Genomic DNA, 23,424 nt, shown 5'->3' on the forward strand with positions numbered 1-23,424 from the left:
AACGCCTCCCTCTTAAGCCTCACATCTGGCCCAGCCGTGCAGATGTTGGCGGCCGGAGAGCTCCTCCACGAGAGGCACCCCAAGTCCTGAGCATGCCCAGTAGGACTCCTAAGGCTCCCGAAGCGAGTTTCTGGACATGTAGATTCCGCTTTTCCGCTTTTTAGAGGAAGCTGAAGAGGGTGGGAAAGGAGGGATCCAGGGCTTGGGGCAGCGCGCTGGGTTCGCCCGGGTACGTGCCCCTCCTGCCCGGCGGGGTGAGGGGCGGAGCCGGTTGAGGAGTCCAGGGAGCAGGGCGGCCTGGCAGGGCAGGAGCTGGAGCGCTGCCCCCGCCCCCCGCCCCTAGAGGACTTTGTCAGTGCTGAGCTGACGCGCCGCCAGGAGGCTGCGGGTGGCCGGCCTTGGCGCGCTGGGGTCACACTGTCAGCTGGTGGCAGTCAGCGGTTTTCTCACACAGACGGACGCGAGAGAGCTTGCGGGTCACTTACGCACGACACTCACGGGCTTGGCTTTTCTGGAAGGCGGGGGAGATGGGGAAAAGGAGGAACCCAAACAATTTCTCTCGCTCGCTCGCTTTCTTTCTTTTTCTTTTTTTTTTTTTGCCGAAGTTATACTGGCAAGAGACTTCACATTCTAAGTCAGTGCTGAGGCTTTACACAGCGCAGCAGTGATCACGCTCCTTTGTGTGTGTGTGTGTGTGTGTGTGTGGTGTGTGGTGTGCACGCGCGTTTGTGTATGTCATGACTATGAAACACTGTCCCAGGTTGATCTTGGGGATGATAAACACTCCTCCGAAACCCCTACCTCACCCTACCTCAGCCCTCGGGGGTAAAAAAAAAAAAAAAAAAAAAAAAGCTAGTCATGAGAGTCCCCTGGCCAGGAACTCATTGTGGTACAAAATCTAAATTTTGTTGATCCATATTTCTTTCCTCTGCTCCCATCTCCAGCTTTCTCCTTCTTTCTCTCCATCCTCAAATACCCTGATCTTTCTCATCTCGACTTCCTTTCCTCTGCCCGTTACCTGCTCCCTCAGCCCTCCTCCTCCTCCTGCTCCTCCTCCCTCCCCCCATCTCAGCTGCGGCTAAAACCTGGAGTCTTGGGGAAAAGGGAAAAAAAAAAAAAAAAAAAAAAAAACCTCGGCTGTAGAGCTGTCAAACCGGGCATGCTCAGTAGACAGGGCAGGTTTTTTGGTCTCGAGTAGCGGAGAAACATTTTTTGCACCACCGTTACCAGCCTTAGAGCGCGGCGGCGGCGGCCACGGCAACATCAGCACAGCCATCAGCCGTGCAGACGCCCCGCACCCGGGAGCGCGGCGGGCTCCCTCTTAGCCCGGAGTTCACCTCCGAGTGCCCCGGGGGCTGAGCTCACCCCTTCTGCTTGCACACACACGCACACTCTTTCACGGACACACAGGCGTATACACACTCTCGCACACACACACGACCCCAGGCGCAAGCACCCTCCTGGCAAGGATCGTCCGCTGGCGCGGCAATAGCCAGGTTCGGTCCCTGCCTCCGGCGGCTGCCGGCTGAGAGCACCGCCGCCGCCAGCCAGAGGAGAGCGATGCGGGGGCCCAAGCGGCAGCTCGAACAGTAATGTGGATTTACAGTCGTTTCCCGCAGGAACCGGCTGAGACGCCTGAAGTCTCGGGCACCGGCGGCGCCCGGCGGGGCTGAGCACCTGGCGAGGGGGCGGGGGACCGCACCTGGGGACGCCACCGAAACTTGCGCCTGGACTAGGTAGGTGCGTTTCTCCCGGCCCTCATCTCCTTCCCTCTGGCTCGCGGCCCCCACCCCAAGGACTCGGGCGAACTTCGCCCCGAGGCTGCAGGCGACGGATGGCGGCTCTGGGCTGTGAACCGCGGGGCTGCGTCCGCGCTGGGAGTCCTGCCCGAGGTAGCAGAACCTTCGCTCCTTCTTCTCTGGGTCTCCGCCGGACCCGGGGCTCTGTACCACCCGGGCGAGGTGGGAGGTCGGCCTCGTTCGCAGTTCAAGCTTCCAGTGGGCCCTGGGGGTACTCCTTCGGGTGCTCGCTGGGCTTTACAGGCGACACTTTTGCCAACCAACTCCGGTTGTAAAAGGGGGGGGGCCCTCGCCTCGGCTCTCGCGCAGAGCCGGGGCGCTCTAACAAGTGGACCTGGATGCTGGGAAAGGGGGGGCTCGGTCCGAGAAGAGACAAGGGGCGCCTCTCCTCTCCCTCCCACCTGGAGCGTTCGCCCCGGGCTAGGCCACTTGGGTCCCGCTAGTGCCCTCTCTCCGAGAGAAGATGCCCAGGGGCTAGGACGCACTTTATTACCTGTTTGCTTCTGAATTTCTCTTTGAACCTTACTCGGGGAGCCCAGATTCGGGGCGGGGAGAACTCTAGAACCTTCTTCTAACCTACGCCGTTTGGGGCCCCACCCGATGCGTCCTCCCTATACCCCAATCTTTGTCAAAAGAGACAGTCATTACGCAGTAGTCGGTGTTCTGGGAGCCGTCGGTTTTGGCTTAAACCACGCGCTCAGCTGCGCGGGTTTGTGTGGGGTTTTTTTGCGTTTCATCCTGAGACGTGGTCCCGGGAATCTAGTAGCGGCCAGTACATCTGCGGAGCGCCAGGTACCGTCTAGGCATGCCTGGAGAAATGTAACCTCACTTTCTTCCACTCCACAACGGGCAGATTGACAATTCAGTTTTAGGATGCTTTTCCTAGAGGTGGAGAAGGGAGACTGTTACCGCGATTTGGTGAGTGGATGTGTTTGCAGTCAGGAGTGTATTTAAACATTTCAGCAAACCCAGTGCAGCCAGTTGTTTACAATTGCGGAGACAGACGATCTCACTCCACTAGTAGATGTTGTCTCGACATCTATTTCGCCACCAGGAGAGTAGGGGCGGGGGCGAGGGCTGCTTTGCAGCTCGTGCTTGCCGTCGGCAGCTTCGGGTTTAGCAGATCTGCATCACTGCTACTGGCGATATGCTAATATGTATAGAAAAACTCCACATTTTCAATATGAAGCAGTTGGTCAGGAGCCGCCTGAACTTTCCCGGTTTTTTCCCCCCCTGGAATGTTAATCCCGAGTTGTATTTGAGATGGCCCTAAGAAATACGAAAAGAAGTTTCTGGTGCTATGGAAGGGCAATTAGTAGCCCTTACTACAATTAGTAGTAAACCCCTTCGGTTTTAGAAACCAAAAGGAAACGAAATACCTCAGTGGACTCTAATAGGTACTGTTTGATTAACATTTAATTGATCGCCTTTGTGGTAAGTAAGGGTCACAAACAGCTTCCTTGAATTTTAGATTGTTGTTCTATGATTACAGCTAACAAACCAGGTACACTATACTATGAGAATCAGTCCCTACTCTTAACCTGTTTGGGGAAGACATTGGAAATGTCTGCTCTATTCTTATCTTTTGGCTGAAATACCCTGGTTCATCTCCTTAGTCCAGAGACTTTCAATTTGGAGCATAGGGTACTTAAGTGCTGCCAAGAATGAGTACAGTCTAAGAAGGAAAGGCTTTTTTAATTATTATTAAAAGGAGATCCACAGCTTTACGTTATGCTCCATGATTACCCTGCATTTGCTTGTTTGCTCAACACCCCCTCTTTGCTTTTCATATCTGCAATATGGGGGAAAATGAATTTTTATAAGACATAGTATGCCCCTTAAAGTAAATATCTGGAAAAGCAGAATCCTAGTTTTGCCATTTTGGTCGAAGTTTATAAGACTTTTTTGGGGTGATGTGTTAACTAATTTACTAATGTGAAGTTTTTTTGTTTTTTTTTTAAAGGTAGTTCAAAGCTTTCAAGTACGCCCAAGTAACATTGGAAGCTTTTAATGATAATAAAAGTCACAAGATACATTTGAAGAGGGGTTCAGCTAATTTCCAAAATGAATCCATGCTTTAAATGTTAGTTGAAAGTTCTCAGATTGTCCCTCAGAATGTTTTTGATAAACAGGTGTTTCTGGAAAACAACTCTACAAAGAGATTTTGACATTTGCATAATAAAACTAACAGAATCTAGTCCGTAGAACAGTGCCAGACACAGTAGAAAAATGAATATTTTTAACACATGAATTAGTATTTACCATTAGTTCTGGGTCCCAGTTCTGAACATAATATGTAATGAGGCTGAAGGAAAGAAGGCTTTGTAGAATCATTGTGCTGTAAGGGTGATTAAGCGAGACTCCAAATACTCAAACATACAGGAGTGTTAAAAAGTAAAATCAGATTGTATGTAATTACGGTCTCATTCAAAGGCCTAATTCAGAGTCCAAGTCCAAATACCCTAGAAGTCTCATTGTTCCAGTTCAGCTATCATACGTGTAAATAACACTGACATAATCATAGTTTCCTTTATAGTCATTGTACCTTTCTGATACTTTTAACACAAAGATTCTTGCTGAAGCAGAACAGCTCAGTATTTAAGTTTATTCTGTACAGTGTTACTTTAAATCATCAAACTGCAAAATATTCTTTTGACACATTGCCTCTGAACTTTATTTTCCATGACAGTCTTAAAAACTTGGAAGTGTTAAGAAGGTTCAGTATTAATTAACATAAATTTTTTTTCTATTCTGATAGAGATAGCCATTAGAATCCATGTAATTTTTGCTTGAAGCTTGCTTTTCCCAAATGTCCATTAGTTTCAGTTTTTAGTTATCAAGTGCTTAATATAGATTATAGTTAATAAATCCCCTAAGGTTTCCCAAACTATTTATTTATTTATTTATTTATTTACCATTTATTTACCCACTTACTGACTGACCTGAGGTCAGAAGAAGACCAGTACTTTGCATACTCAATTTTTAATGAAAAATTTTTTATAGTACTCACAGTTTTTCTCTCCCTCACTCATGTACACACACACACATATACACACAATCTCTAAAGAATGCCATGCATTATACATAAAACATGTATAATAATTTTATTAAAATTCTATATATTTTTTAAAATTCCTGTCACTTTAACCTCAAAAGTAGTAATCCATGCACACTTAAAAAGAAAAGAAGCTTCCCTTCATTTACCATTTGGAATAAAGGTTTGAACTGGATTACTAACACAACTACAGGCAAATTAAATGATGAAGAATATTGTAAGAAAGAGTATTTAGCAATTCTGATCAACAGCATATATCCATAGCTGGGAATGTAGGTGCTGATTATAAAAAATTAAGAAGAATCAAATTTCAGAACTGTTTCCATATACACTAAGTGTTTTAAATCATCTGCAGGTTCTGTGTATTAGGTTAAACCACTATTTTGAATGTAGATTACTATTATTTTTCCTTCCCCTAAAAGGTAAAACATTCTGAATCCAGGCTTAATATATTATTTCTATTTCTTTCTGTTATCCTGGCTTAATATATTATTTCTATTTCTTTCTATTTTCCATTGATTTTTTTTTTTTAGAACTGAGGAAAGTAAATATCAAATAGAACCAGCTAGGACCATGCTTAGTTTGAGCAGGTAAATGCTAGAAAAGGTTTTACACAGCTTTTGATTATTCCTAATAACCTTGATGGTCCAACCATAGGTGTCTCTTCAGTATATGGTATTCTGTTATGACAATTATATGATGTATAGAGATTTTGTAGTTTGCTAGATGCATGGTGGTACAATTTAGCAAGACCAACAAAATTGCTTAAATTTGGAACCCATGAAAAATAAGGCTGAGGAAATTGGAATTTGATGGCATAAACTGAAAATTATTGTGTAACAATATTTATATCAATTGGACTGCTAACATTTTTGTGTATAATCAAAGCAAACTAGTTTTAGTTGGAGATAGTAAATGTTTTTACAGTTGATTTTGGATCCCTAATATTTGAAAAATAATAATTTAGAGTTTGATAAATAAAGCCTGTTAAATTCTTATGTAACTTTAGGACTCATTTCTAGACCTGGAAGTATAATCTTGGATAATTTACAATTTTTTTAAAAAAAATCTGACTTTTACTTCCTGTCCAAATCTCTACTTTAGGTAAACAATAGCATATGGTGAAACATGCATATATGCCAACTAACCACTACCTCTTGGATGATGTTTTCAATGTGATGTAATGATTCTGAAATATTGGGTTCTCCATTCCCACCCTACTCTAACTGTGTGAGTGGAGAAGTTAATTGGAAAATGGACATAGGAAAATGTGTTAAATAATCTCTTTTTATACTGGTGGATCACCCCCTGTGAAGCTCTTACTCTGAGCCTTGGTACTTGTGTTTATGGTAGGTATGTGCCAAGATTAGTATTTTTTTTCTGGATGCTTATGACAGGTCTCTATGGCTCTATCTCAAATATGTGAGTGAAAAGTTCCGTCAAACATCCAGCTGTTTGGGGTGATGCAAACAAACATCTGGTTGGTTGAGAGAATTTTTTACTTAGTCTCTGAATGTTTGGAGTCATTTAACAGGCTGATGAATCTTAATATCTATGCCAAAAAAAGAAAGCAAAAATAAAATGAAACACTTCAAAATAATGCAGAGTACCTTAAACACTTTCGGATTACTATAAAATGCATAATGAACTATATGCCATCCTGAATCTACAGCCTTCTATGAAATGTGTAAGATGTTGCTTGCATCCCTTAACAATTACAAAAACAGAAACACACTGGCCTTTTCAACAAGCCAGGAAATTAAAAACTTTAACTTCAATTCTACCTTCCCCCCACGCCCCCGCTACTGATTCATCGGTTTAAAGAAATCAACTTAAAGAGTTTGATATGTTGGCTTCTTAAAATTTTCTGCACCTCATTTTCCACCGATTCTTCCACTGCCATGGAAACTAGACGGGACAGACAGCTGGGAGTCACTAATTCAGGATGGGAACCTGCTTGTTAATTTAATTTCATGCCAGCCTGTTGGTCCCTGAAAGTAACCGTAAAAGGCTGGGGAATTGAATTTGTGAGCAATAAATGATTAAGCAGAACAAAAATCAGTGCCATCTCTGTCATTTTCCTGAAAATCTTACCGCTTACCCTCTTTGTCCCCTACTCAAGCAGTTCTTTCAAAATAATCACAGAAATAGAGGCTTGATTTGTGCATTTCTATTGGTATTTATGTGTGTTACAGAGCGTTTTTGTTCTATGAGGATATTCACAGCTGTAAAATAGTTTCATAATAGCTATTATATTGAAAAAATATGTTCTTTCAAATTATGATTTTGTAGACTTTGAAGAAGCCTAGTTAGCAATCATAGTAAAGTTAAATATAAATGATGCTTGAATTTTCCAGTAGGATTGGTTATTTTTCCTTTCCAAATATAAAAACAATTTTATTAAAATATCTATGCCCCATTTTTTTTATTACAGAGACCAAATGGATTTGAAAACATTTATTTGAAATCTGTAAAACACTCATTTTACCCATCACCATAAAGCATACTGATTGTTTTAATTTTAATGGACTAAGTTGTCAGTTGATAAGTAGTCAACAATGAGGAAATTGCCTTTTAATGTTTCTCATATTCTATTGTAACATTTTTGTGGCTGATTATGACTTACAAAATTGAATTTTGGAATCACAAACTCTAATATGAGCTGAATTGCAATCTATGTTAAGCCTTTTGCAATATTATCAGCTATGGGTCCTGATAAATTAATATTTTTTCCTGTGAATTTATGGCTGTAAACAAATTTCTGTATTATGGCTAAGAAAGAGTGATTCCCAAAAAGGATTTTGGTGATGAAAAAAGAAGGAAGATCTATATTTATATATCACCAGGTATTTTGACTAGAATTTCAAAATATAAATATCCCAGACAGAATTATTAATGATAGAATAGAGTAGTGATTTAAAAATGTAGGAAAAATAATATTTACATTTTTACAGTTTAGGGAATATTGATGATATTGGTACCCATTTGTGAGGTATTGAATTGCATATATTTTGTTAATTGGTTTATTTTTGTTACTTAAGCCATATTGGTGTGATATGAAAATATCTGAGTAAAACATGAAAAATTCAGTCAATCATCATTGTTGAACATGTAGATTTCCTAGTATCTGTCTGTGTCCTTCTTCTGTATCATGTCCATTTGTTCTGGCCTTTCAGCAGATGCTTGGCATTGGGATGTACAATGTAAAATAGCAGTCATCTGGATGGTTCCAAATATCTGATCAATGAATTTTGGCTATTCATCCAAATAATGATCTGGTGTTATCACCTCAGTTTCCCTTTTGAAATTACTGTATATTTACTTTTCAGTTATTTTCCTATTTAGATGTAAGGTATTGTGAATATTCAAGATGCTGATGCAGTTGTATATATAAAACTTGAAGTAGAATCCCTATATGGTTATATCAAAGGAAATCCATTTTCATTTTAATGTTTGGAATCATAGTTTAATGTTTTTAATTGCCTGTATGAATGAGGATTTTTAAAGCAGCCAAAATGAAAGTACATTACATACTTCGGGGAAAATCTGATCATTGGCTAAGGTCAAGGAGAAAATTTCCCAGTTGCATGGTTTTGTGTAATTGGTGGATTCTAAGTGTTTATATTACTTCTCATGGCTCTATCTGGTTTAGACACCTGTCAAAGAGAAGGTGCCAGATTAGATGGTCAGTTGGTTTATTAGATATTATAATCTCTGTGTCCCAGCTGTATATAGGCATTTTAAGAAAACTCTTCAGTTGTTCAGAGAAATTAGAAAAAGATACTGCAGATGGCCTATCTCAATAATCCAGGTTTTTTCAGGTACATTTAAAATTAAATGTCCTAAGAGATGATTAATTCAGGGAAGTTATTGATAATGAACTCATCTTATGCTACACATCCTTTGCACCTATGATGATGCCTTATTAAATGTGTCTCAATCTTGCTAATTACCACCTGTGTTTAAATATAGAGGTGTATAAATACACTACAACCACAGGGTGACTGGAAGCCTTCTAAATCTGAAATGTTCCTAGCTAACTCAATTCCTATCAACAGCATATTTCTGAACAACATTTCGAATTTATACTCTGTGCATTACCTCCCTTTAGCATTAATGATTTTCTTTTTTTAAAGCTGCTCTGCTTAATTGTAAGCATTTGAGTGATATTGATGTGTCATCTCCTGCTCTAATAACTATCCCCCAAATATGTTTGTGTTTATATGTGTGGGGATGGAATTTTTTTCAAAGGAATATTTATTAAAAAGTATATGTACATTTTTGACGTGAATTTCACAAGCATCATTTACAGAAACATACATCACTTATTTGCTTAATCTATGCTTGAAATGAATATATCTTTGTGATTGTGACTCATTATATGTTTAGAGCTTTAAGCAATGTAGGGAAGCATTGACATCATTACTATGCAAGTCAAATAAGAGACTCCTTTTGGAAAGATAGTATTAATTTCACTAATGAGATCTAGTGACCTCTAAGGGAGAAGGCTGTGCAGTTGATTGGCCAATTGATACCTATAGCTTAGATTTGAGAAGACTCTTGTGCTTTGAAATAACAATAAAATCATTCTCATTTCTTACTCCTTCCCTTTCTTTCTCTTTTCTTTCTTTCTAAGAATTGAGGTAGTGCATAGGTTTATGACAAAGGAAGCTCTGGGACACTCACTAAAGTATTGGCAGTGATTAATTTTTTTATTCTTTTTCTAAATCTGACCATTTCTTTATGTGTATCCTAGAGAATTCTAAGTGTAATGGGAAATATTATTCTTTGTATTGTTTTTGGCTCATACATTCTCTCAATGATCTTGGGTAGAAGCTAAAATAATACACTGATTTCCTGGGTTTTTATTCTTTATTACAGATATAAGCTGTGCACATATCCATACGTTGTTGGTGCATTTGTGATTTATCTTTCATGTTTAGTGTAATAAAATGTCAACACTTAGGTGTGACACCATTTATTTTTGGTTTCAAACCCATGAAGTGTTAACACAAGGGTGCTACATTTTTTTTCATTGTTTTGTTCTTTTCCTGTATTTGAGATATTGCCTTAATGAAGCATTGGACAACTTGTGAAAGTGAGGTAATTTTAATGTAAACAATTAGAATTTAGTGCAACGGAAATATTTTAAGGGTAATTCAACACAGAATAGAGAAAATTTTAACAATATATTTCTGTAAAACATGGAATAAAACATGTTTGAGGAAATGTGTAAAACAAGAATAGATGTAATGAGAGAATACTGGTCCCAGATATTTAGCAAAATACCTGGGACTTCTTTGTTGTTGAAAAGGCAGAAAAAGAATCAACTTTACACAGACTTCTGGGGCAATGTGTGTTGAAGTCTCAAGTCTTTTCCACGAAGACTTTCTAGGTCTCATGGACTGTCCTCTTCTTTTCCTGAAGACTTCAGTATTACACGGGTTTGATTATACATCATTAAAACAATCTTCATGAAGAAAAAACTTCGTCTGTTCATTTCTTCATTCATTCACCAAAACTTTTTAAAAATACTTCTGTTTACCCAGTGATACAAGGACACCTTAAAAACTTAGATTCTAATGGAGGAGACAGACCTATATGCATATTGTTATCATGTAACAGATGCTCTAGAAGAGGAATAATTAGAATGTTCTGGAAGCTCAAAGGTAGATACGGTTTTATAAAGGATGTGTCATTTGAATTGGCTTTTTAAAAAATATTTTATTTATTTATTTGACAGAAAGAGAGATAGCGAGAGCAGGAACACAAGCAGGGGGAGTGGGAGAGGGAGCAGCAGGCTTCCCGCCTGAGCAGGGAGCCCAATGTGGGGCTCAATCCTAGGACCCTGGGATCATGACCTGAGCCGAAGGCAGATGCTTAACGACTGAGCCACCCAGGCACTCCTTGAATTGGCTTTTAAAGAACAGCTGAAAATGTTTTAGTCAAGAGAATATGGGGAACCACATTTCACATGGGAAAGGATTGTGAAAGGGCACAAGACTAAATTAGCAAGGGAGAATCCCAACCCAGGATAGTAGAGTTTCATTTTATTTCCTATCCAGGTGGGGGAATGGAGGTCAGGGCTAATGTCTTGTTTTATATCTATGTGCCTGACACACAGAAGATGCTTAGTATATATTTGTGGAGTAAATGAACGTATTAAGATTTTCCTGTACAGAGAGATATACTGGAGAATGGTTGTTTTTCTGCCGTTTATCCAAAATCAGGCAATGTACTATGTTGTAGTAGAGTCTCTGAAATTAGATGAGGGGCTTTAAAGTGGGGGGGGGTCAAAAACTTTGGGTTTTAGAAAGATGACACCTGTATGAAGAATGGATTGAAGTGGATTAAGAGCAGTAACAGTGAGTCATTGAGAGACTGTGTTGCAACTGTGAGCAATTACGAGGATATGAACCAAGGCAGTGATAGTGAAGATGGTTGGTGGGGAATTCGAGAGCCACTCATAAGGTAGCCTTAGCAGGACTTGGAAAGTGAAAACATTTAGAGGGTGAGGGAGAGGGAGGAGTGACTTGGCGACTTTGGCTTGGGAAATTAGGTAATATCATTGAGCAATATAGGGAACATAGAAGGAAAAGTCAGTTTTGGTGAGGATAATGAGGTCAGGTTTGAATTTATTTAATGTAAGACACCATCTAGACATCCAGATGGAGATGGTTTGTAACAGATGGAAATTACAGATCTGAAGATGAGGTCTGGGGGTAGATACCTGTGTGTCGTTGGTCAGTGTGGTAGTTGAAATCATAGGAATAGGAAGGGGAGTTCACCTAGGGAGGGCATATAGAGTAAGAAGAGAAGCAAGGATGAAATCTTGAGAAACACTCAACTTAAGAGGTTGGTGAAATAAGAGAAACCTTCAAGAGACAGGAAGTCAGATTAAGGTCAGAGAGGTAAGAGGCAAACCAGAAAATAGTGAAATAGAAGCTAAGGGAGGAAAGGATTTTATAAATGCCATCTAGACAAATGCATGAAAAGATTATTCATACAAGGAAATAAAAATGGCCAACAAATGTGAAAAAAGTGCAATCTTCTATAATTTAAATGCAAATTACAAACAAAAACAAGGTGTTTTTTTTTTTTTGTTGGTTTTATAAGATAATGCTCAGTGCACTTGCTCAAGTACCATACCTTAGAGTCCTTGATTCATCTTTTTTCACACCTGACATCTAACCAATGAACAAATGCTGTTGACTATACCTTCAGACTATATCCTGTCTGAAACATTTTGTCTTCCTTCATCATTAACACCTTAGACCAAACCACCATCATCTCTCACCTAGAATACTGAAATAGCCTCCTAATTATGCCCCTATATACATTTTCGCCCCTCTATAATTTCCCACATAGCAGCCAGGGTGATCCTTTTATTTGTTTTTTTAAAAGATTTTATTTATTTATTTGAGAGAGATAGAGTGAGCAAGAGAGAGAGCGAGAGCAAGCATGGGGGAGGAGAGGGAGAGGGAGAAGTAGGCTCCCTCCTCCCGGGAGTCCTGGAGCCTGGGAGCCCCCGATGCAGGGCTTGATCCCAGGGTCCTGGGATCATGACCTGAGCCGAAGGCAGATGCTTCACCGACTGAGCCACCCAGGTGCCCCCAGGGTGATCCTTTTAAAACATAAATAAGATCTTGTGATTTTCCTGCTCTTTGCCCTCCAATGGCTGCCTTCTTCTCACCCTTAAAATAAAATTTAAAAAATAATTTAAAAGTCTTTACCATGGCCTACAAGGCCCTACATGATTTGGTCTCTATTGGGCCTCGCATCTTACTATTTTCCCTACCAAACCTTGTCATAACATTCTAGCTACACTGTCCTCCATTTTGTTCCTTAAACATGCCATGCATTTTTGTTTCTCAGGGCCTTTGCACTTGCCATTTCCACTGCCTGAAATGAATTTTCTCCAAGATTTCTATAAGCTTACTTTCCTGCTTCACTGAGATCTTTGATGAAACATTCTTTAATCATAGAGGCCTTCCTTGGCCACCCTATGTAATGAGTCCTGTCATGATTCTTCATTTTCTATGCCTTTATACACTTCTGTTTTTCCTAATATTTCTCATCACTACCTGGTATCACACTGTACTTTTGTTTATTTATAACTTGTCAAATCTATTAGCATATTAGCTCTGTGAGGGCATGGACTTTGTGTCTGTTTTCTTCACTACTGCATCCATATCACCTGGCACAGTGCCTGGTACATAGTAGGTATTTAATAAGTACTGGTTGAATAAATGCATGAATATAAGGACATGATGAAATGTTTGTTGGTCTAGATTTGGCAGTTTGAAGCAAAAGCCTTAAAAATGCTCATAGCCATTTGACCCAATAATTCTACTTCTGGGAATTTTTCCTAAAGAAATAATGCAAAGTGCAGAAAAAGCTTTATTTGCAAAGATTTTTACCAGAAATTATTTGTAATAGTGGAAAAAATGAAGGAAACTAAATGTTCAACAAGGGACTTGCTAAGTGATTTATGGTACATCTAGACAATGTAATACTTTATGGCCATTAAAGATGATGTTTACAAATATTTTATGATAAAAGGAAAATGTTTATGTTATGCTATCAAGTGATAAAGCAGGATACAAAATTATATTTACCCACTATGTAAGAAAGAAAAAAAAAGACTGGAAAACCATGCACAAAGTGCTAAAATTGGTTATGTCTGTTTGGGGGAGGTGGGTATTAGGTGATTTTTTTTCTTTTATACCTTCAGTATTTCCCAGATTTTCTACAGTAAGTCTGTATAACTTTCATTGCAGAAAAATACATGTACGGGATGCCTGGGTGGCTCAGTCGGTTAAGTGTCTGCCTTCAGCTCAGGTCATGATCCCAGGGTCCTCCATGAGCCCAGGGTCCTGGGATGGAGTCCACATCAGGCTCCCTGCTCAGAGGGGAGCCTGCTTCCCCCTCTGCCTGCCGCTCCCCCTGCTTGTGCTCTCTCTCTCTGACAAATAAAACCTTTTAAAAAAGAAAAGTACATTTACAAAACAAAGAGGAAACAAAAAACACAAAAATAAATATTGCACCTTAGAAGTGAGGTTTAGGTAATAAATAACAAAGAGGGTAAACCTGTCCTCCTTGAGAGATGGTGTTAGAGGGAGAGAAATATACCAGTTGTAATTGGGGCCAACTGTTCTCTGGCTGCTTTGTTTTGAAGAGATATACAGACAGGGAAAATAATTGAGATCCACTGATCCAATCTAGTCTTTAGTCATTGAAGAACCAAGGAGGGCTGAGTTTACCCTGTCAGGATTTGAACAGGATGTTCAAGGGAGATTAGGCAAGTTAAGACTTCTTCATATTGCTGTGGAGAGCACTAGCAATTTGCTTCATGTAAAACAGGAGTGATTACTCACTATATTTCTTCATGTCATGTAGTAAAAACAATTAAGTGAAGTTAGACTATAGATTGCTTGGCTATTCAGCCACAGTCACCTCTAATGGAAAAGAAGAAAAATAGCATTGACAAGTTTTGGCAGGTCTCATCATTAGAAATGCCCATATTGCCAGAAAAAAAAAGAAGCTGCAGCCAATAATGTAAACCTAGAAGTTCTCTAGGGCCTGAGGAAGAAAGTGACAATACAGAGTGTTGCAGCATGAATTGTCTGAGAGCACTGATCATTGTAATGGGGCAACCGTCTCTGTTATTAACACAATTATTTTCTACAAAGTCTTTGAGTAAACGTCCCATTAGAAAAATAGCATTAGGGCTTTCAGAGTATGTGTAGCAATATTTAAAGATATACTCATTAGTAAAATAAAGTGTGACCTATATGCAGCCCAAAGTCCCTTGAAAATAGAAAGTGTTAATAAGTTGTTATAATTAGTATATAATTGAGTAATTATTGAAAACAAGTAAAAAATGGCCCATTTCCTAAACAAATAGGAATTACACTTTTTAAATGCATCTGAGAAAGACATCTATCCATACACACATATATGCATATTTTGATTATGCATATCCATGTGTGTGTGTATATATATATATATATATATATATGTATTTTTTGGACCAGACTCTTAGACCATTCTTCTGTTCGTTCACCTTCAATTTATGCATTTCATCTCCACAGCCAATCTCAGATGATGGTTTCATTTTAAGAGGCTGAGAACTGAAGGATGTAGAATATTATTCTCTATGTAGGACCAAACAAGAGGCAGTGGCACTAATTGAAGTGTGGGTTAGATGAACTCCTAATGAGACGTTCAGATTTGGCTTGAGGACTCTGCTTGCAGGCTCTAGCCTATCTCCAAAACCAATGGTCAGTAGTGTGACATGCATTTCTAACATTTGTGGCTTCTGCTGTTTTTGCCTCTGGTGTGCATTATTTGGTTGCGTTCAGTGATGGTCCTGTCAAACATTCTAACTTTTTTTTTTTTCGTAAAGGGTACCTAGCCCACACGCAGTATTAAGACAGTGATTTCTTTTTTGGAAATGAATTCTTGAGTGAAATAAAGAGGTGAAAGTTGAGGGAATGCTACATGTTTGAACTGGTAAGTGATGGCAAATAACCAGGGGTATTTCATATAGATCCATGTATGAAGCGGCCTTCTCTAGTCATAAATGGGAAGGATATCTTCCTAAAGGCTCCAGTTTGAAGGCAGTTGAGAAGTGAGCAGAGAAGAACTAAATCATTTAAAAGCCCTCTTGTTTCCCAGTTCTCTGTGTATCTCACCAAGGCAAAATGCTGCATATAGGGCAGTTTATTTTTTAAAACATTTTTTGCTAACCTCCTTGCAGAATCAGCCTGATGGGTATGAAGCCAATTTCTACAGACTTGCTCTGGTATATGTGGCAGAAGAGCCAGAAATACTTTTTTGTAGTCTAGATCTAAGTACTTTCTGAAATGTCTTCCCTTGAAAGATTCTAACTTAGCACTATTATGGAACCACATGAACGCTTGAGCAGAACTATGCCTTTCTTGAGCAACATTAACAGTGATAAAAAATGCACATCGGGCAGTTAGATTGCAACTAATAAAGAGCACTACTTCAGTCTATTATGAATGATTTATATATAGCATATTGGATATGGAGATCATTAGTAATAATATAATACTCTATTATTATCATTACAAGGTCACACTGATGATCTTTGTCAAAGGTGACAATAATGTTATTGACCTACATTTTAAAAAATTTTTAAATTGTTTGCCCTTATTACTGAGATTTTGCCTCAATATAAAAAGAATAAGTTTTGGGATTACTTGATTTATAAATTAGGGCCATAAGGTTAATTGAGTGCCAATCATAAAATATTGGAATACTAAAGTTTAAAGTTTTTGTTTTCTTTTTTCTTTTGTTTTAATTCACCACACTGCCTTTTCTAAAATGGATTTTTGAAGCTTTTTTTGTTTTATTTTTTTTAATTTAAAGTCCAATTAGTTAACATGCAATGTAATACTAGTTTCAGGTATACAGTATAGTGATTCAACACTTCCATACAACAGCCAGTGCTCATCACAAGTGCCCTCCTTCACTCCCACCCCATATTTCCTCCATCCCCCCACCCACCTAAAATGGATTTTTGAAGAATTTAAAACATAGCTATTTTATATATGAGTAATATGTGTTCATTATAGAAAAATTAGAAAATATAGACACACAGAAAGATGAAAATCATATATATTTTACATACATATATGTCTTTTTAAAAGCCGGACTCATGTAATTACTTTATAATGTGCTTTTTTCATTTATCAATATATTGTTAACATTTCTGTGCAATAAAATATGTATACACACATACACACGTGTGTGTATATGTAGAGAGAGAGACATGTATCTCTCAAGTTGGGTGAAATAGTAGGGATTATTATAGGACATATTTCCTGCCCTACTGCCCAGTACCAAGTGTGGCCCATGGAGACATATAGTTAATTTTATAACTGTCATGAAGGAAGTCATGTGGGACATCGGAAAAATGACTGAGCTGAAAGTGAGGGGACCTGGATTCTAGTCCTGGCTCTGCCACTAACCACACATGTGACTCCGTGCAAGCCATTTAACCTCTCAGCCTGTTTCCTCGGGATTGTTTTGAGGATTAAATGAAATGTGTATATGAACGTTTCTGGTAAACTATTAAAGGACTACTTTAGTATAAGAAATTTAAATTACCATAAATTATTTACATTGGTGAAAACTTGAAATTGTGGGCATTTCGTCTCAAAATGAGTGGTATATTGAGCAATAATTAGTATTGTTAAGTTGGGACCGTCTTTGTGGGTGAGAATTCCATAGCCCTCTAGGTATACTCACCGTTAATTAAATTCTTTATTAGCAACATAGTTAATATGATTGTTTGAAGTTTCAAGCAGACCTTTTAAGAGACTGACCCCATTATTCCTTGTGAATTGCAAAATGAAGTCTTAGGTTCACAACACCCATGCTTCCTCCCACCCCAATCCCTCATGTGTCTCTTCCTTTCCCTCATAGAAGGACTGCTTTGGACCTGCTTGTACATATGTTTGAAGGATAATTTGGCCTAATTTGTTTACAGGAATTACAAGGGTGACCTTTATTCAGCTGTCTCCTTTTTGATTCTCATAACTTCTGGATCTATTAAGGTATGTGCATTCTACACTGAAATTTACTTGGGGAACTGAACACTTTGTTGTATAATGTGAAAGGAACGGAATGTTTCACTGCTATAATCAGTTATATTCATTGAGCATCATGTAAATGAAATGCATTATTTTAAACCTTTAAAAACTTATTTGGCCATGGTATAGATAAGTTTGTGTCTGTACGCCATAATTGTTAGAGAGTCTTTGCAAAATCAAATATGCAAGCTGTTCTACATATTTGAATGATCCTGTGACCTTTTCTATATACAGCTGCTAAAACCAAGAGACTCCTTGACTAATGGGAGTATCTGCAAAGTACAAGGGAACAGCAGCGGCCAATGAGGATGTTTGTAGAACCATTTAGTAGTTCTTACTGATTGAAAATAAGCATGGCATTTCTTCATATCAATTGAAAAAAATTTCATTCAGAGAATTTTACTGACAAAATAAATATTTGCCTCCTAAAATGAATATTTTAATTTTTTAGGAAAGTCTCAAGTAAAATATCTGTATTGACATGGTATTGCATTCGTTTATTTACCCTTCCATCCTTCCTTTCATCCATCCCTCTACCTGTCTATACACTCAGTAAATATTTATTGTGCAACTACTGGGCAAAAGTTATTGTGCCTTTTCTTTTGGTAAATGTGCCAAAGTAGATAGAATTTGCCTGGAATACTGAGAAAGCAGTTGCTTCTCTATTCAGTCCACTGGTAGATGGAATATGCGAGAAAATGTGGCAAGGTGGGGAGACTTTTAGATTAATCAAAATCTACAGTTACCTGAAAGACCCCTCATTGGCTTTCATTCTTATTAAAAATATTGGTCAATATTCAGTACTTAGTAAGAAATAGAGAATATTAATTTTTTTTCCTTTGGTACCTATATTTGGTAGTGCTACACATTATTATTCAAATATGAATTCTCATCCCAATTTGTAAAAAAGTCAAAAGGATGATCTGAATTTGTGATAAGTCTTTGGAATCACTTGATATTTTCTCTAAAGTATGTAAAACAATGAGATTACATAAAAAACGAAATCCTTAAAGTCTTGGAATTTGCATTGTCAATTGAAAAATACAGTACAAATACGTTAAGGTTTTTTTTTTTTTTTAATTGGGTTCCAGTTCATTGAGATTAGTCTGTAATGGGAATTTTAAATGGATTTGTCCGTTTTTACGATGCACGTAGTTCCATTTGCCATTCTTCTTGAGGTACCGCCTTTAGGGAATACTATTGCCAAAAATTTCGATCACTATAGGAAAAAAACGTATCAGAAAATAAAATGACAGAATTAAAAAAGAAACTCACTGAGGAAGGAAGTCGAGATTTTTGCATTTTACATCATTTGTGAAAATAATGCTCTTAATTTGGGAATTGTGAGTCCACCAGTTGTGTAATATTAACTGAAAGGTATTTTTTCATACTTACAAAGGCTTAAATGTGTGAAGAATGATAGTCTTCCTAACCTTAGGTGAATGAATAGATCAGAATGGAGGAAAAATGCCTAAAAGGCCAAAAGAACACACACTTACGAAAATAATTGGCACTAAATATTTAAAAGGTTCAGAGAGCAGCTAGTTTTCCTCCCTTAGAGAGACAACACGGTATACTAGAAAAGCCTTTGCCCATTAATCAGGAAATCTGGGCTCTGCTCCCGGTCTTATACTGCTGATATGGTCCTCCTTGGGTCACTTTTCCACTCTGAGCCTTGGTTTTCTCATATCTGTAATAAAAACTTTGGATAGCTCTGAGTTTCTTCCTCCTCAGTCTATGATTTTGGGAAAGTTAAGGACCCTTCTCAAGTGTGCAAAAACACATACCAGCTCTTAAAAAGATGGCTGCTTGTTTAAGTGTTTTAGTGCATCCGTAATAGGGCATTTATTTATGTTTTATGTTAAAGTAATTGTGGCTCCCAACACCACTGCCCCCCCACCATCACATACACACCAGTATTGGCATTATAATAAATAGAGTCAAGTAGAAGTTTAGTTAGTAGTCCTTTTTTCCTCCTTGATAAACATGCTTAACTTTGGGATACTGATGTGCTGCTCCTAAGTCTCTTGAAATTCAGCAAAACTGTATGTTTTCTCCCTCTTGCAAGGTGGTCATTCAAGGTCAAGCATCTCTCTGTAACTTGGAACCAGCCAAGTGCATAACCCGATGAGTTCAGACTCCAGTGCTTTCAATCTGGCACCCTTCATGAGCATTGAGTTCATATTAAAGCCTTTAAAAGATATTCTTCTTCATCTGCATATCACAGCAATAACAACCTAGGCATAGGACAGTGCCTGGGAGCAAATAACCACTTGGAGTTAATGATCTGAGGGGCAGCTGAAGGACCATTGACTCTTCCTAGTCAGCCCTTCATCCCTATAAAATGCCTATTCCTGAGATGGCAAGCCTTCAATAATTTTTTCTGTCTCACATCAGATGGAGTAGTGGCCATAAATAATAGCGTTTACTACATAATAATGAGATGTGGTGATGCAATAAAATATCAACAATTCTAGTACCATACAGAGATGGCTATTCTGATCAAACCAAAAGAAAGAGTGGTAAATAAAGTTCATGAATCATAATATTTTAGAAGTGACTTTCCCTTTATTGATTTGAAATGAAATATAAGAATTCATATGGTTTAGGGGAGCAGTTCCCTTTTCTTTTTTGCTCCTTATTCCACTGACGAATGATCCATATTCGAAATAATAAAAAGACACCTCTGACATCTATTTTAAATGGATTTTTAAAATAGTGTATGTTCAGCTTCCCCTTCCCTTTTTGGCACTAGATTCAGCTTTCGAGATATGTATAGCTTTGAACTAAGTAACAAATACAATTCTACAAATGTTTTTTTTTTTCCCCCAGAAGAAGCATTTTTCACTTATTTATTACTGTGACAAACAAAAATTTCTACAGTGTGCCAAGCATGGTACTAGGTGCTGGGGCAACAAAAACCGATAAGGGTCATAGTCCCCAACCACAAGCTCATGGTAGAGAGGTGAGGCCTGACCTATACACAGAGAAATAAAATAATTGTTGTAGGTATGGAATGCATATGAATTTATTTGCTCATGGCATTCATATTATATATTTTAATTAAAAATATTCACATATCAGAACCTACTCAATAGGGCAGTGAGATATATAATCTCAAATAGCTCCCGACTCAAAAAGTCTTTAGGAATCACTGGTCATGGTAGGCAGAATGGCCCCCCAAAGATGTCCATGTCCTAATCCCTGGAACCTGTGAATCTGTTGCATCACATGACAAAGGGGGAATGAAGACTGCAGATAGAATTAAGGTTGCTATTCAGCTGACCTCAAAATAGGAAGATTATCCTGGTTAACTGGGTGAACTCACTGTAATCACAAGGGGCCTTAAAAGTGTAAGAGGGAGGCAGAAGTGAGAACCAGAGAGAGGGCAGCTTGAGAAGACCTCGGCCAACATTGCTGGCTTTGAAGACAGTGGCCACAAGCCAAGGAATGGGGGTGACCTCTCGAAGCTGGAAAGGGTAAGGAAAAGGATTATCCCCCACAGCCTCTAGAAGGAAATGTAACCCTGCAAGCACTTTCACTGTAGTCCATCAAGACCCATTTCAGACTTCTGACTTCCAGAACTGTAAGATAAATCTGGATTGTTTTATGCCACCAAGTCTGTGGTAGTTTATTATAGTGGCAGTAGAGAACTAGTACACTGAAGTTTACCCAATATAGAAAATCTGCAGCAGAGTCTCTAGTTAGCAGTCATGATTGCTAAAAGGCATAGTTTATTCTGATCTTGGTGCACAGGGATATTTGTCTAGTGACCATTTTTTTTTCCTGGATACACATTATCAGGACCCACCTTTAGAAGTACAACTATTTATGAGATCCCTAAAATCCCACTGACTGTCTCAAGGAGAATATAGCCTTCCTTCTCTCTCCTTCTGTGGACCACTTAAGTCCCTTTATTTCATCCCCTTGTCCCTCATCCCTCCTCCTTGATGTCTAGGATGCAAGGTTGGTGGATAGGTGACAAGTAGAAAATTACCTTTCTTTCATGGAACACCTACAGCAGCAAGAAAGATATAGACACTACTATCCTAATAAATTATCCTGACATGGGTTTTGTGACAAGTATAAAGTTGGGAATTGAATATAGTATGAAACAGGAGTCTCAAGCTAGTGGCCTACTACTCAGGATCAGTCTTCAGATATGTTTTGTTTGCAACCCAGAACTCTTCTTTTCCTCTCTCTCCTCCCCCCTTCCTTTTTTTTAATGTTTATAGCTTGAGTGTACCCTGTTCTGTTCCATAATGTCTGCCACCTCCTTTTGCCTTATTTCTTGCTTACCTAACTCACGTGCTATGAGCCTGGGCCCTATGCTGTAGAGGTTAAGTACATATGCTTTGGGGTTTAAGTAGATAAGGTGATCCAGTTCTGCCACATATTTGCTGTACAACTTGGGCAAGTACATTAAATATAATCTTTCTAAAGCCTAGTCTCCTCATTTTTAAAATGGGGATTATAACACTTATCATGATGAGCGTTGAGTCATGTATTGAATTGTTGTATCATTATATTGTACACCTGAAACTAATATACCACTGTATGCTAATTATACTTAAATAAAATAAAATAAAATGAGGATAATAATTACACCTCATACCGCATAAACTTGTGAGGTTTAAGATGGCACTTTGCACAATGATTGCCTATAACTAAGTACATGCTCATAAAGATCAGCTATCACTCTCACAACTGTTACTGCCACTGTGAGAGCACAAAGAGAAGCTAATCAGTTGCATCTAGTAGAGGGATGAGAAGCAGGCATCTGAAAAGGCTTCATGTAGAAGGTGATGCTAGTAATGTTGGAGCCATCCTAAAAGTGTTGACTGATAGGAGATAGGGAAGAGCAATTTGGTATTATCTGGTGAACAAATGGCAAGGATGGGCAGATGTTCTAAGCAAAAGAAGCAGGGGCAAAGAAACATCCAATAGTCCTGGTCCCTTAGAGGAGCTGCATTCTTTCTATATAGGTAAAGGGTGATGTGGAAGGTAAGCATGAGAAAAGATGAGGTTGGAAAGGTAGGCTGGGGATAGATAAAGAGGGACTTCTATGTCCTAAGGAGTATCTCCTTTCTCTTGTTGGTCAGTGGTTTTGTAAAGCTACTTGTGAAATTTGAAGTTTGGTCTACTACCTACTGAGCCTCTGTCTTGCATGAGAGCAACCCTGGAAACAAATTCACTTAGGAACACAGTTTAAAAACCATTTCTATAGGCATGAAGGAACTAGGGAAGGATACTAACATTTGTGATATGAAGGGTTCACTCTGATGATAGTATAAAGGATGGCTTGGAGGATGCAATATTGAAGGCCAGGGAACGAATTAAGAGACTGTTGCCATAGGCCAGATAAGAGATGATGAGGGCCAGGTGGCAGTTGACAGTGGGAATAATGATAAAGGGATGGATTTGAACAATGATTCTCAAACTTGAATGTTTATCAGAATCACTTGGAGGGCTTGTTAAGTTGCAAATTGCTAGACCTTTCCCCTGAGTTTCTGTTTCAGCCGGTCTGGGGTGGGGCCCAAGAATTTGATTTCTTTTTTTTTTCCAAGATTTTATTTATTTATTTATTGAGAGAGAGAGAGCATGAGCAGAGGGGAGGGGCAGAGGGAGAGGGAGAAAGAATCCCAAGCAGACTCCTCTCTGAGCACAGAGCCCGACGTGGGGCTCTATCCCAGGACCCCAAGATCATGACCTAAGCCGAAATCAAGAGTTGAACACTTAACTGACTGAGCCCCCCAGGTGCTCGAAGAATTTGCATTTCTAACAAGTTTCCAGGGGATGCTGATGCCACTGGTCCAGGGATTACACTTTGAGAACCATGAGATTTGACATATGCTAATAGGCATGGGTCACTCATTAGATATAAGAAGTGAGAGGATAAAATGAGAGAAAATGAGAGAATAAAATGAGAGAAAGGTTTCTGGTTTGG

The 23,424-nt window shown here is 38.9% G+C and overlaps 1 protein-coding gene across 3 annotated transcripts in view; it reads left to right on the top strand.

The window, feature by feature from the left end:
- The first annotated feature begins 786 nt into the window (after positions 1–786).
- Positions 787–23,424, top strand: part of TENM1 (teneurin transmembrane protein 1) — a 774,784-nt gene continuing 752,146 nt past the window's right edge. For 2 of the 3 annotated variants that reach the window (XM_078065077.1, XM_078065079.1), the window contains exons 1-2: positions 787–1,736; positions 17,375–17,441. The gene's annotated coding sequence lies outside the window, so the exon portion shown is untranslated. The remainder of the gene's footprint in view (positions 1,737–17,374; positions 17,442–23,424) is intronic. The other variant, XM_078065078.1, reaches the window with a different exon arrangement.

This window comes from Halichoerus grypus, chromosome X, assembly GCF_964656455.1.
Source record: "Halichoerus grypus chromosome X, mHalGry1.hap1.1, whole genome shotgun sequence".
Classification (NCBI taxonomy): Eukaryota; Metazoa; Chordata; class Mammalia; order Carnivora; family Phocidae; genus Halichoerus; species Halichoerus grypus.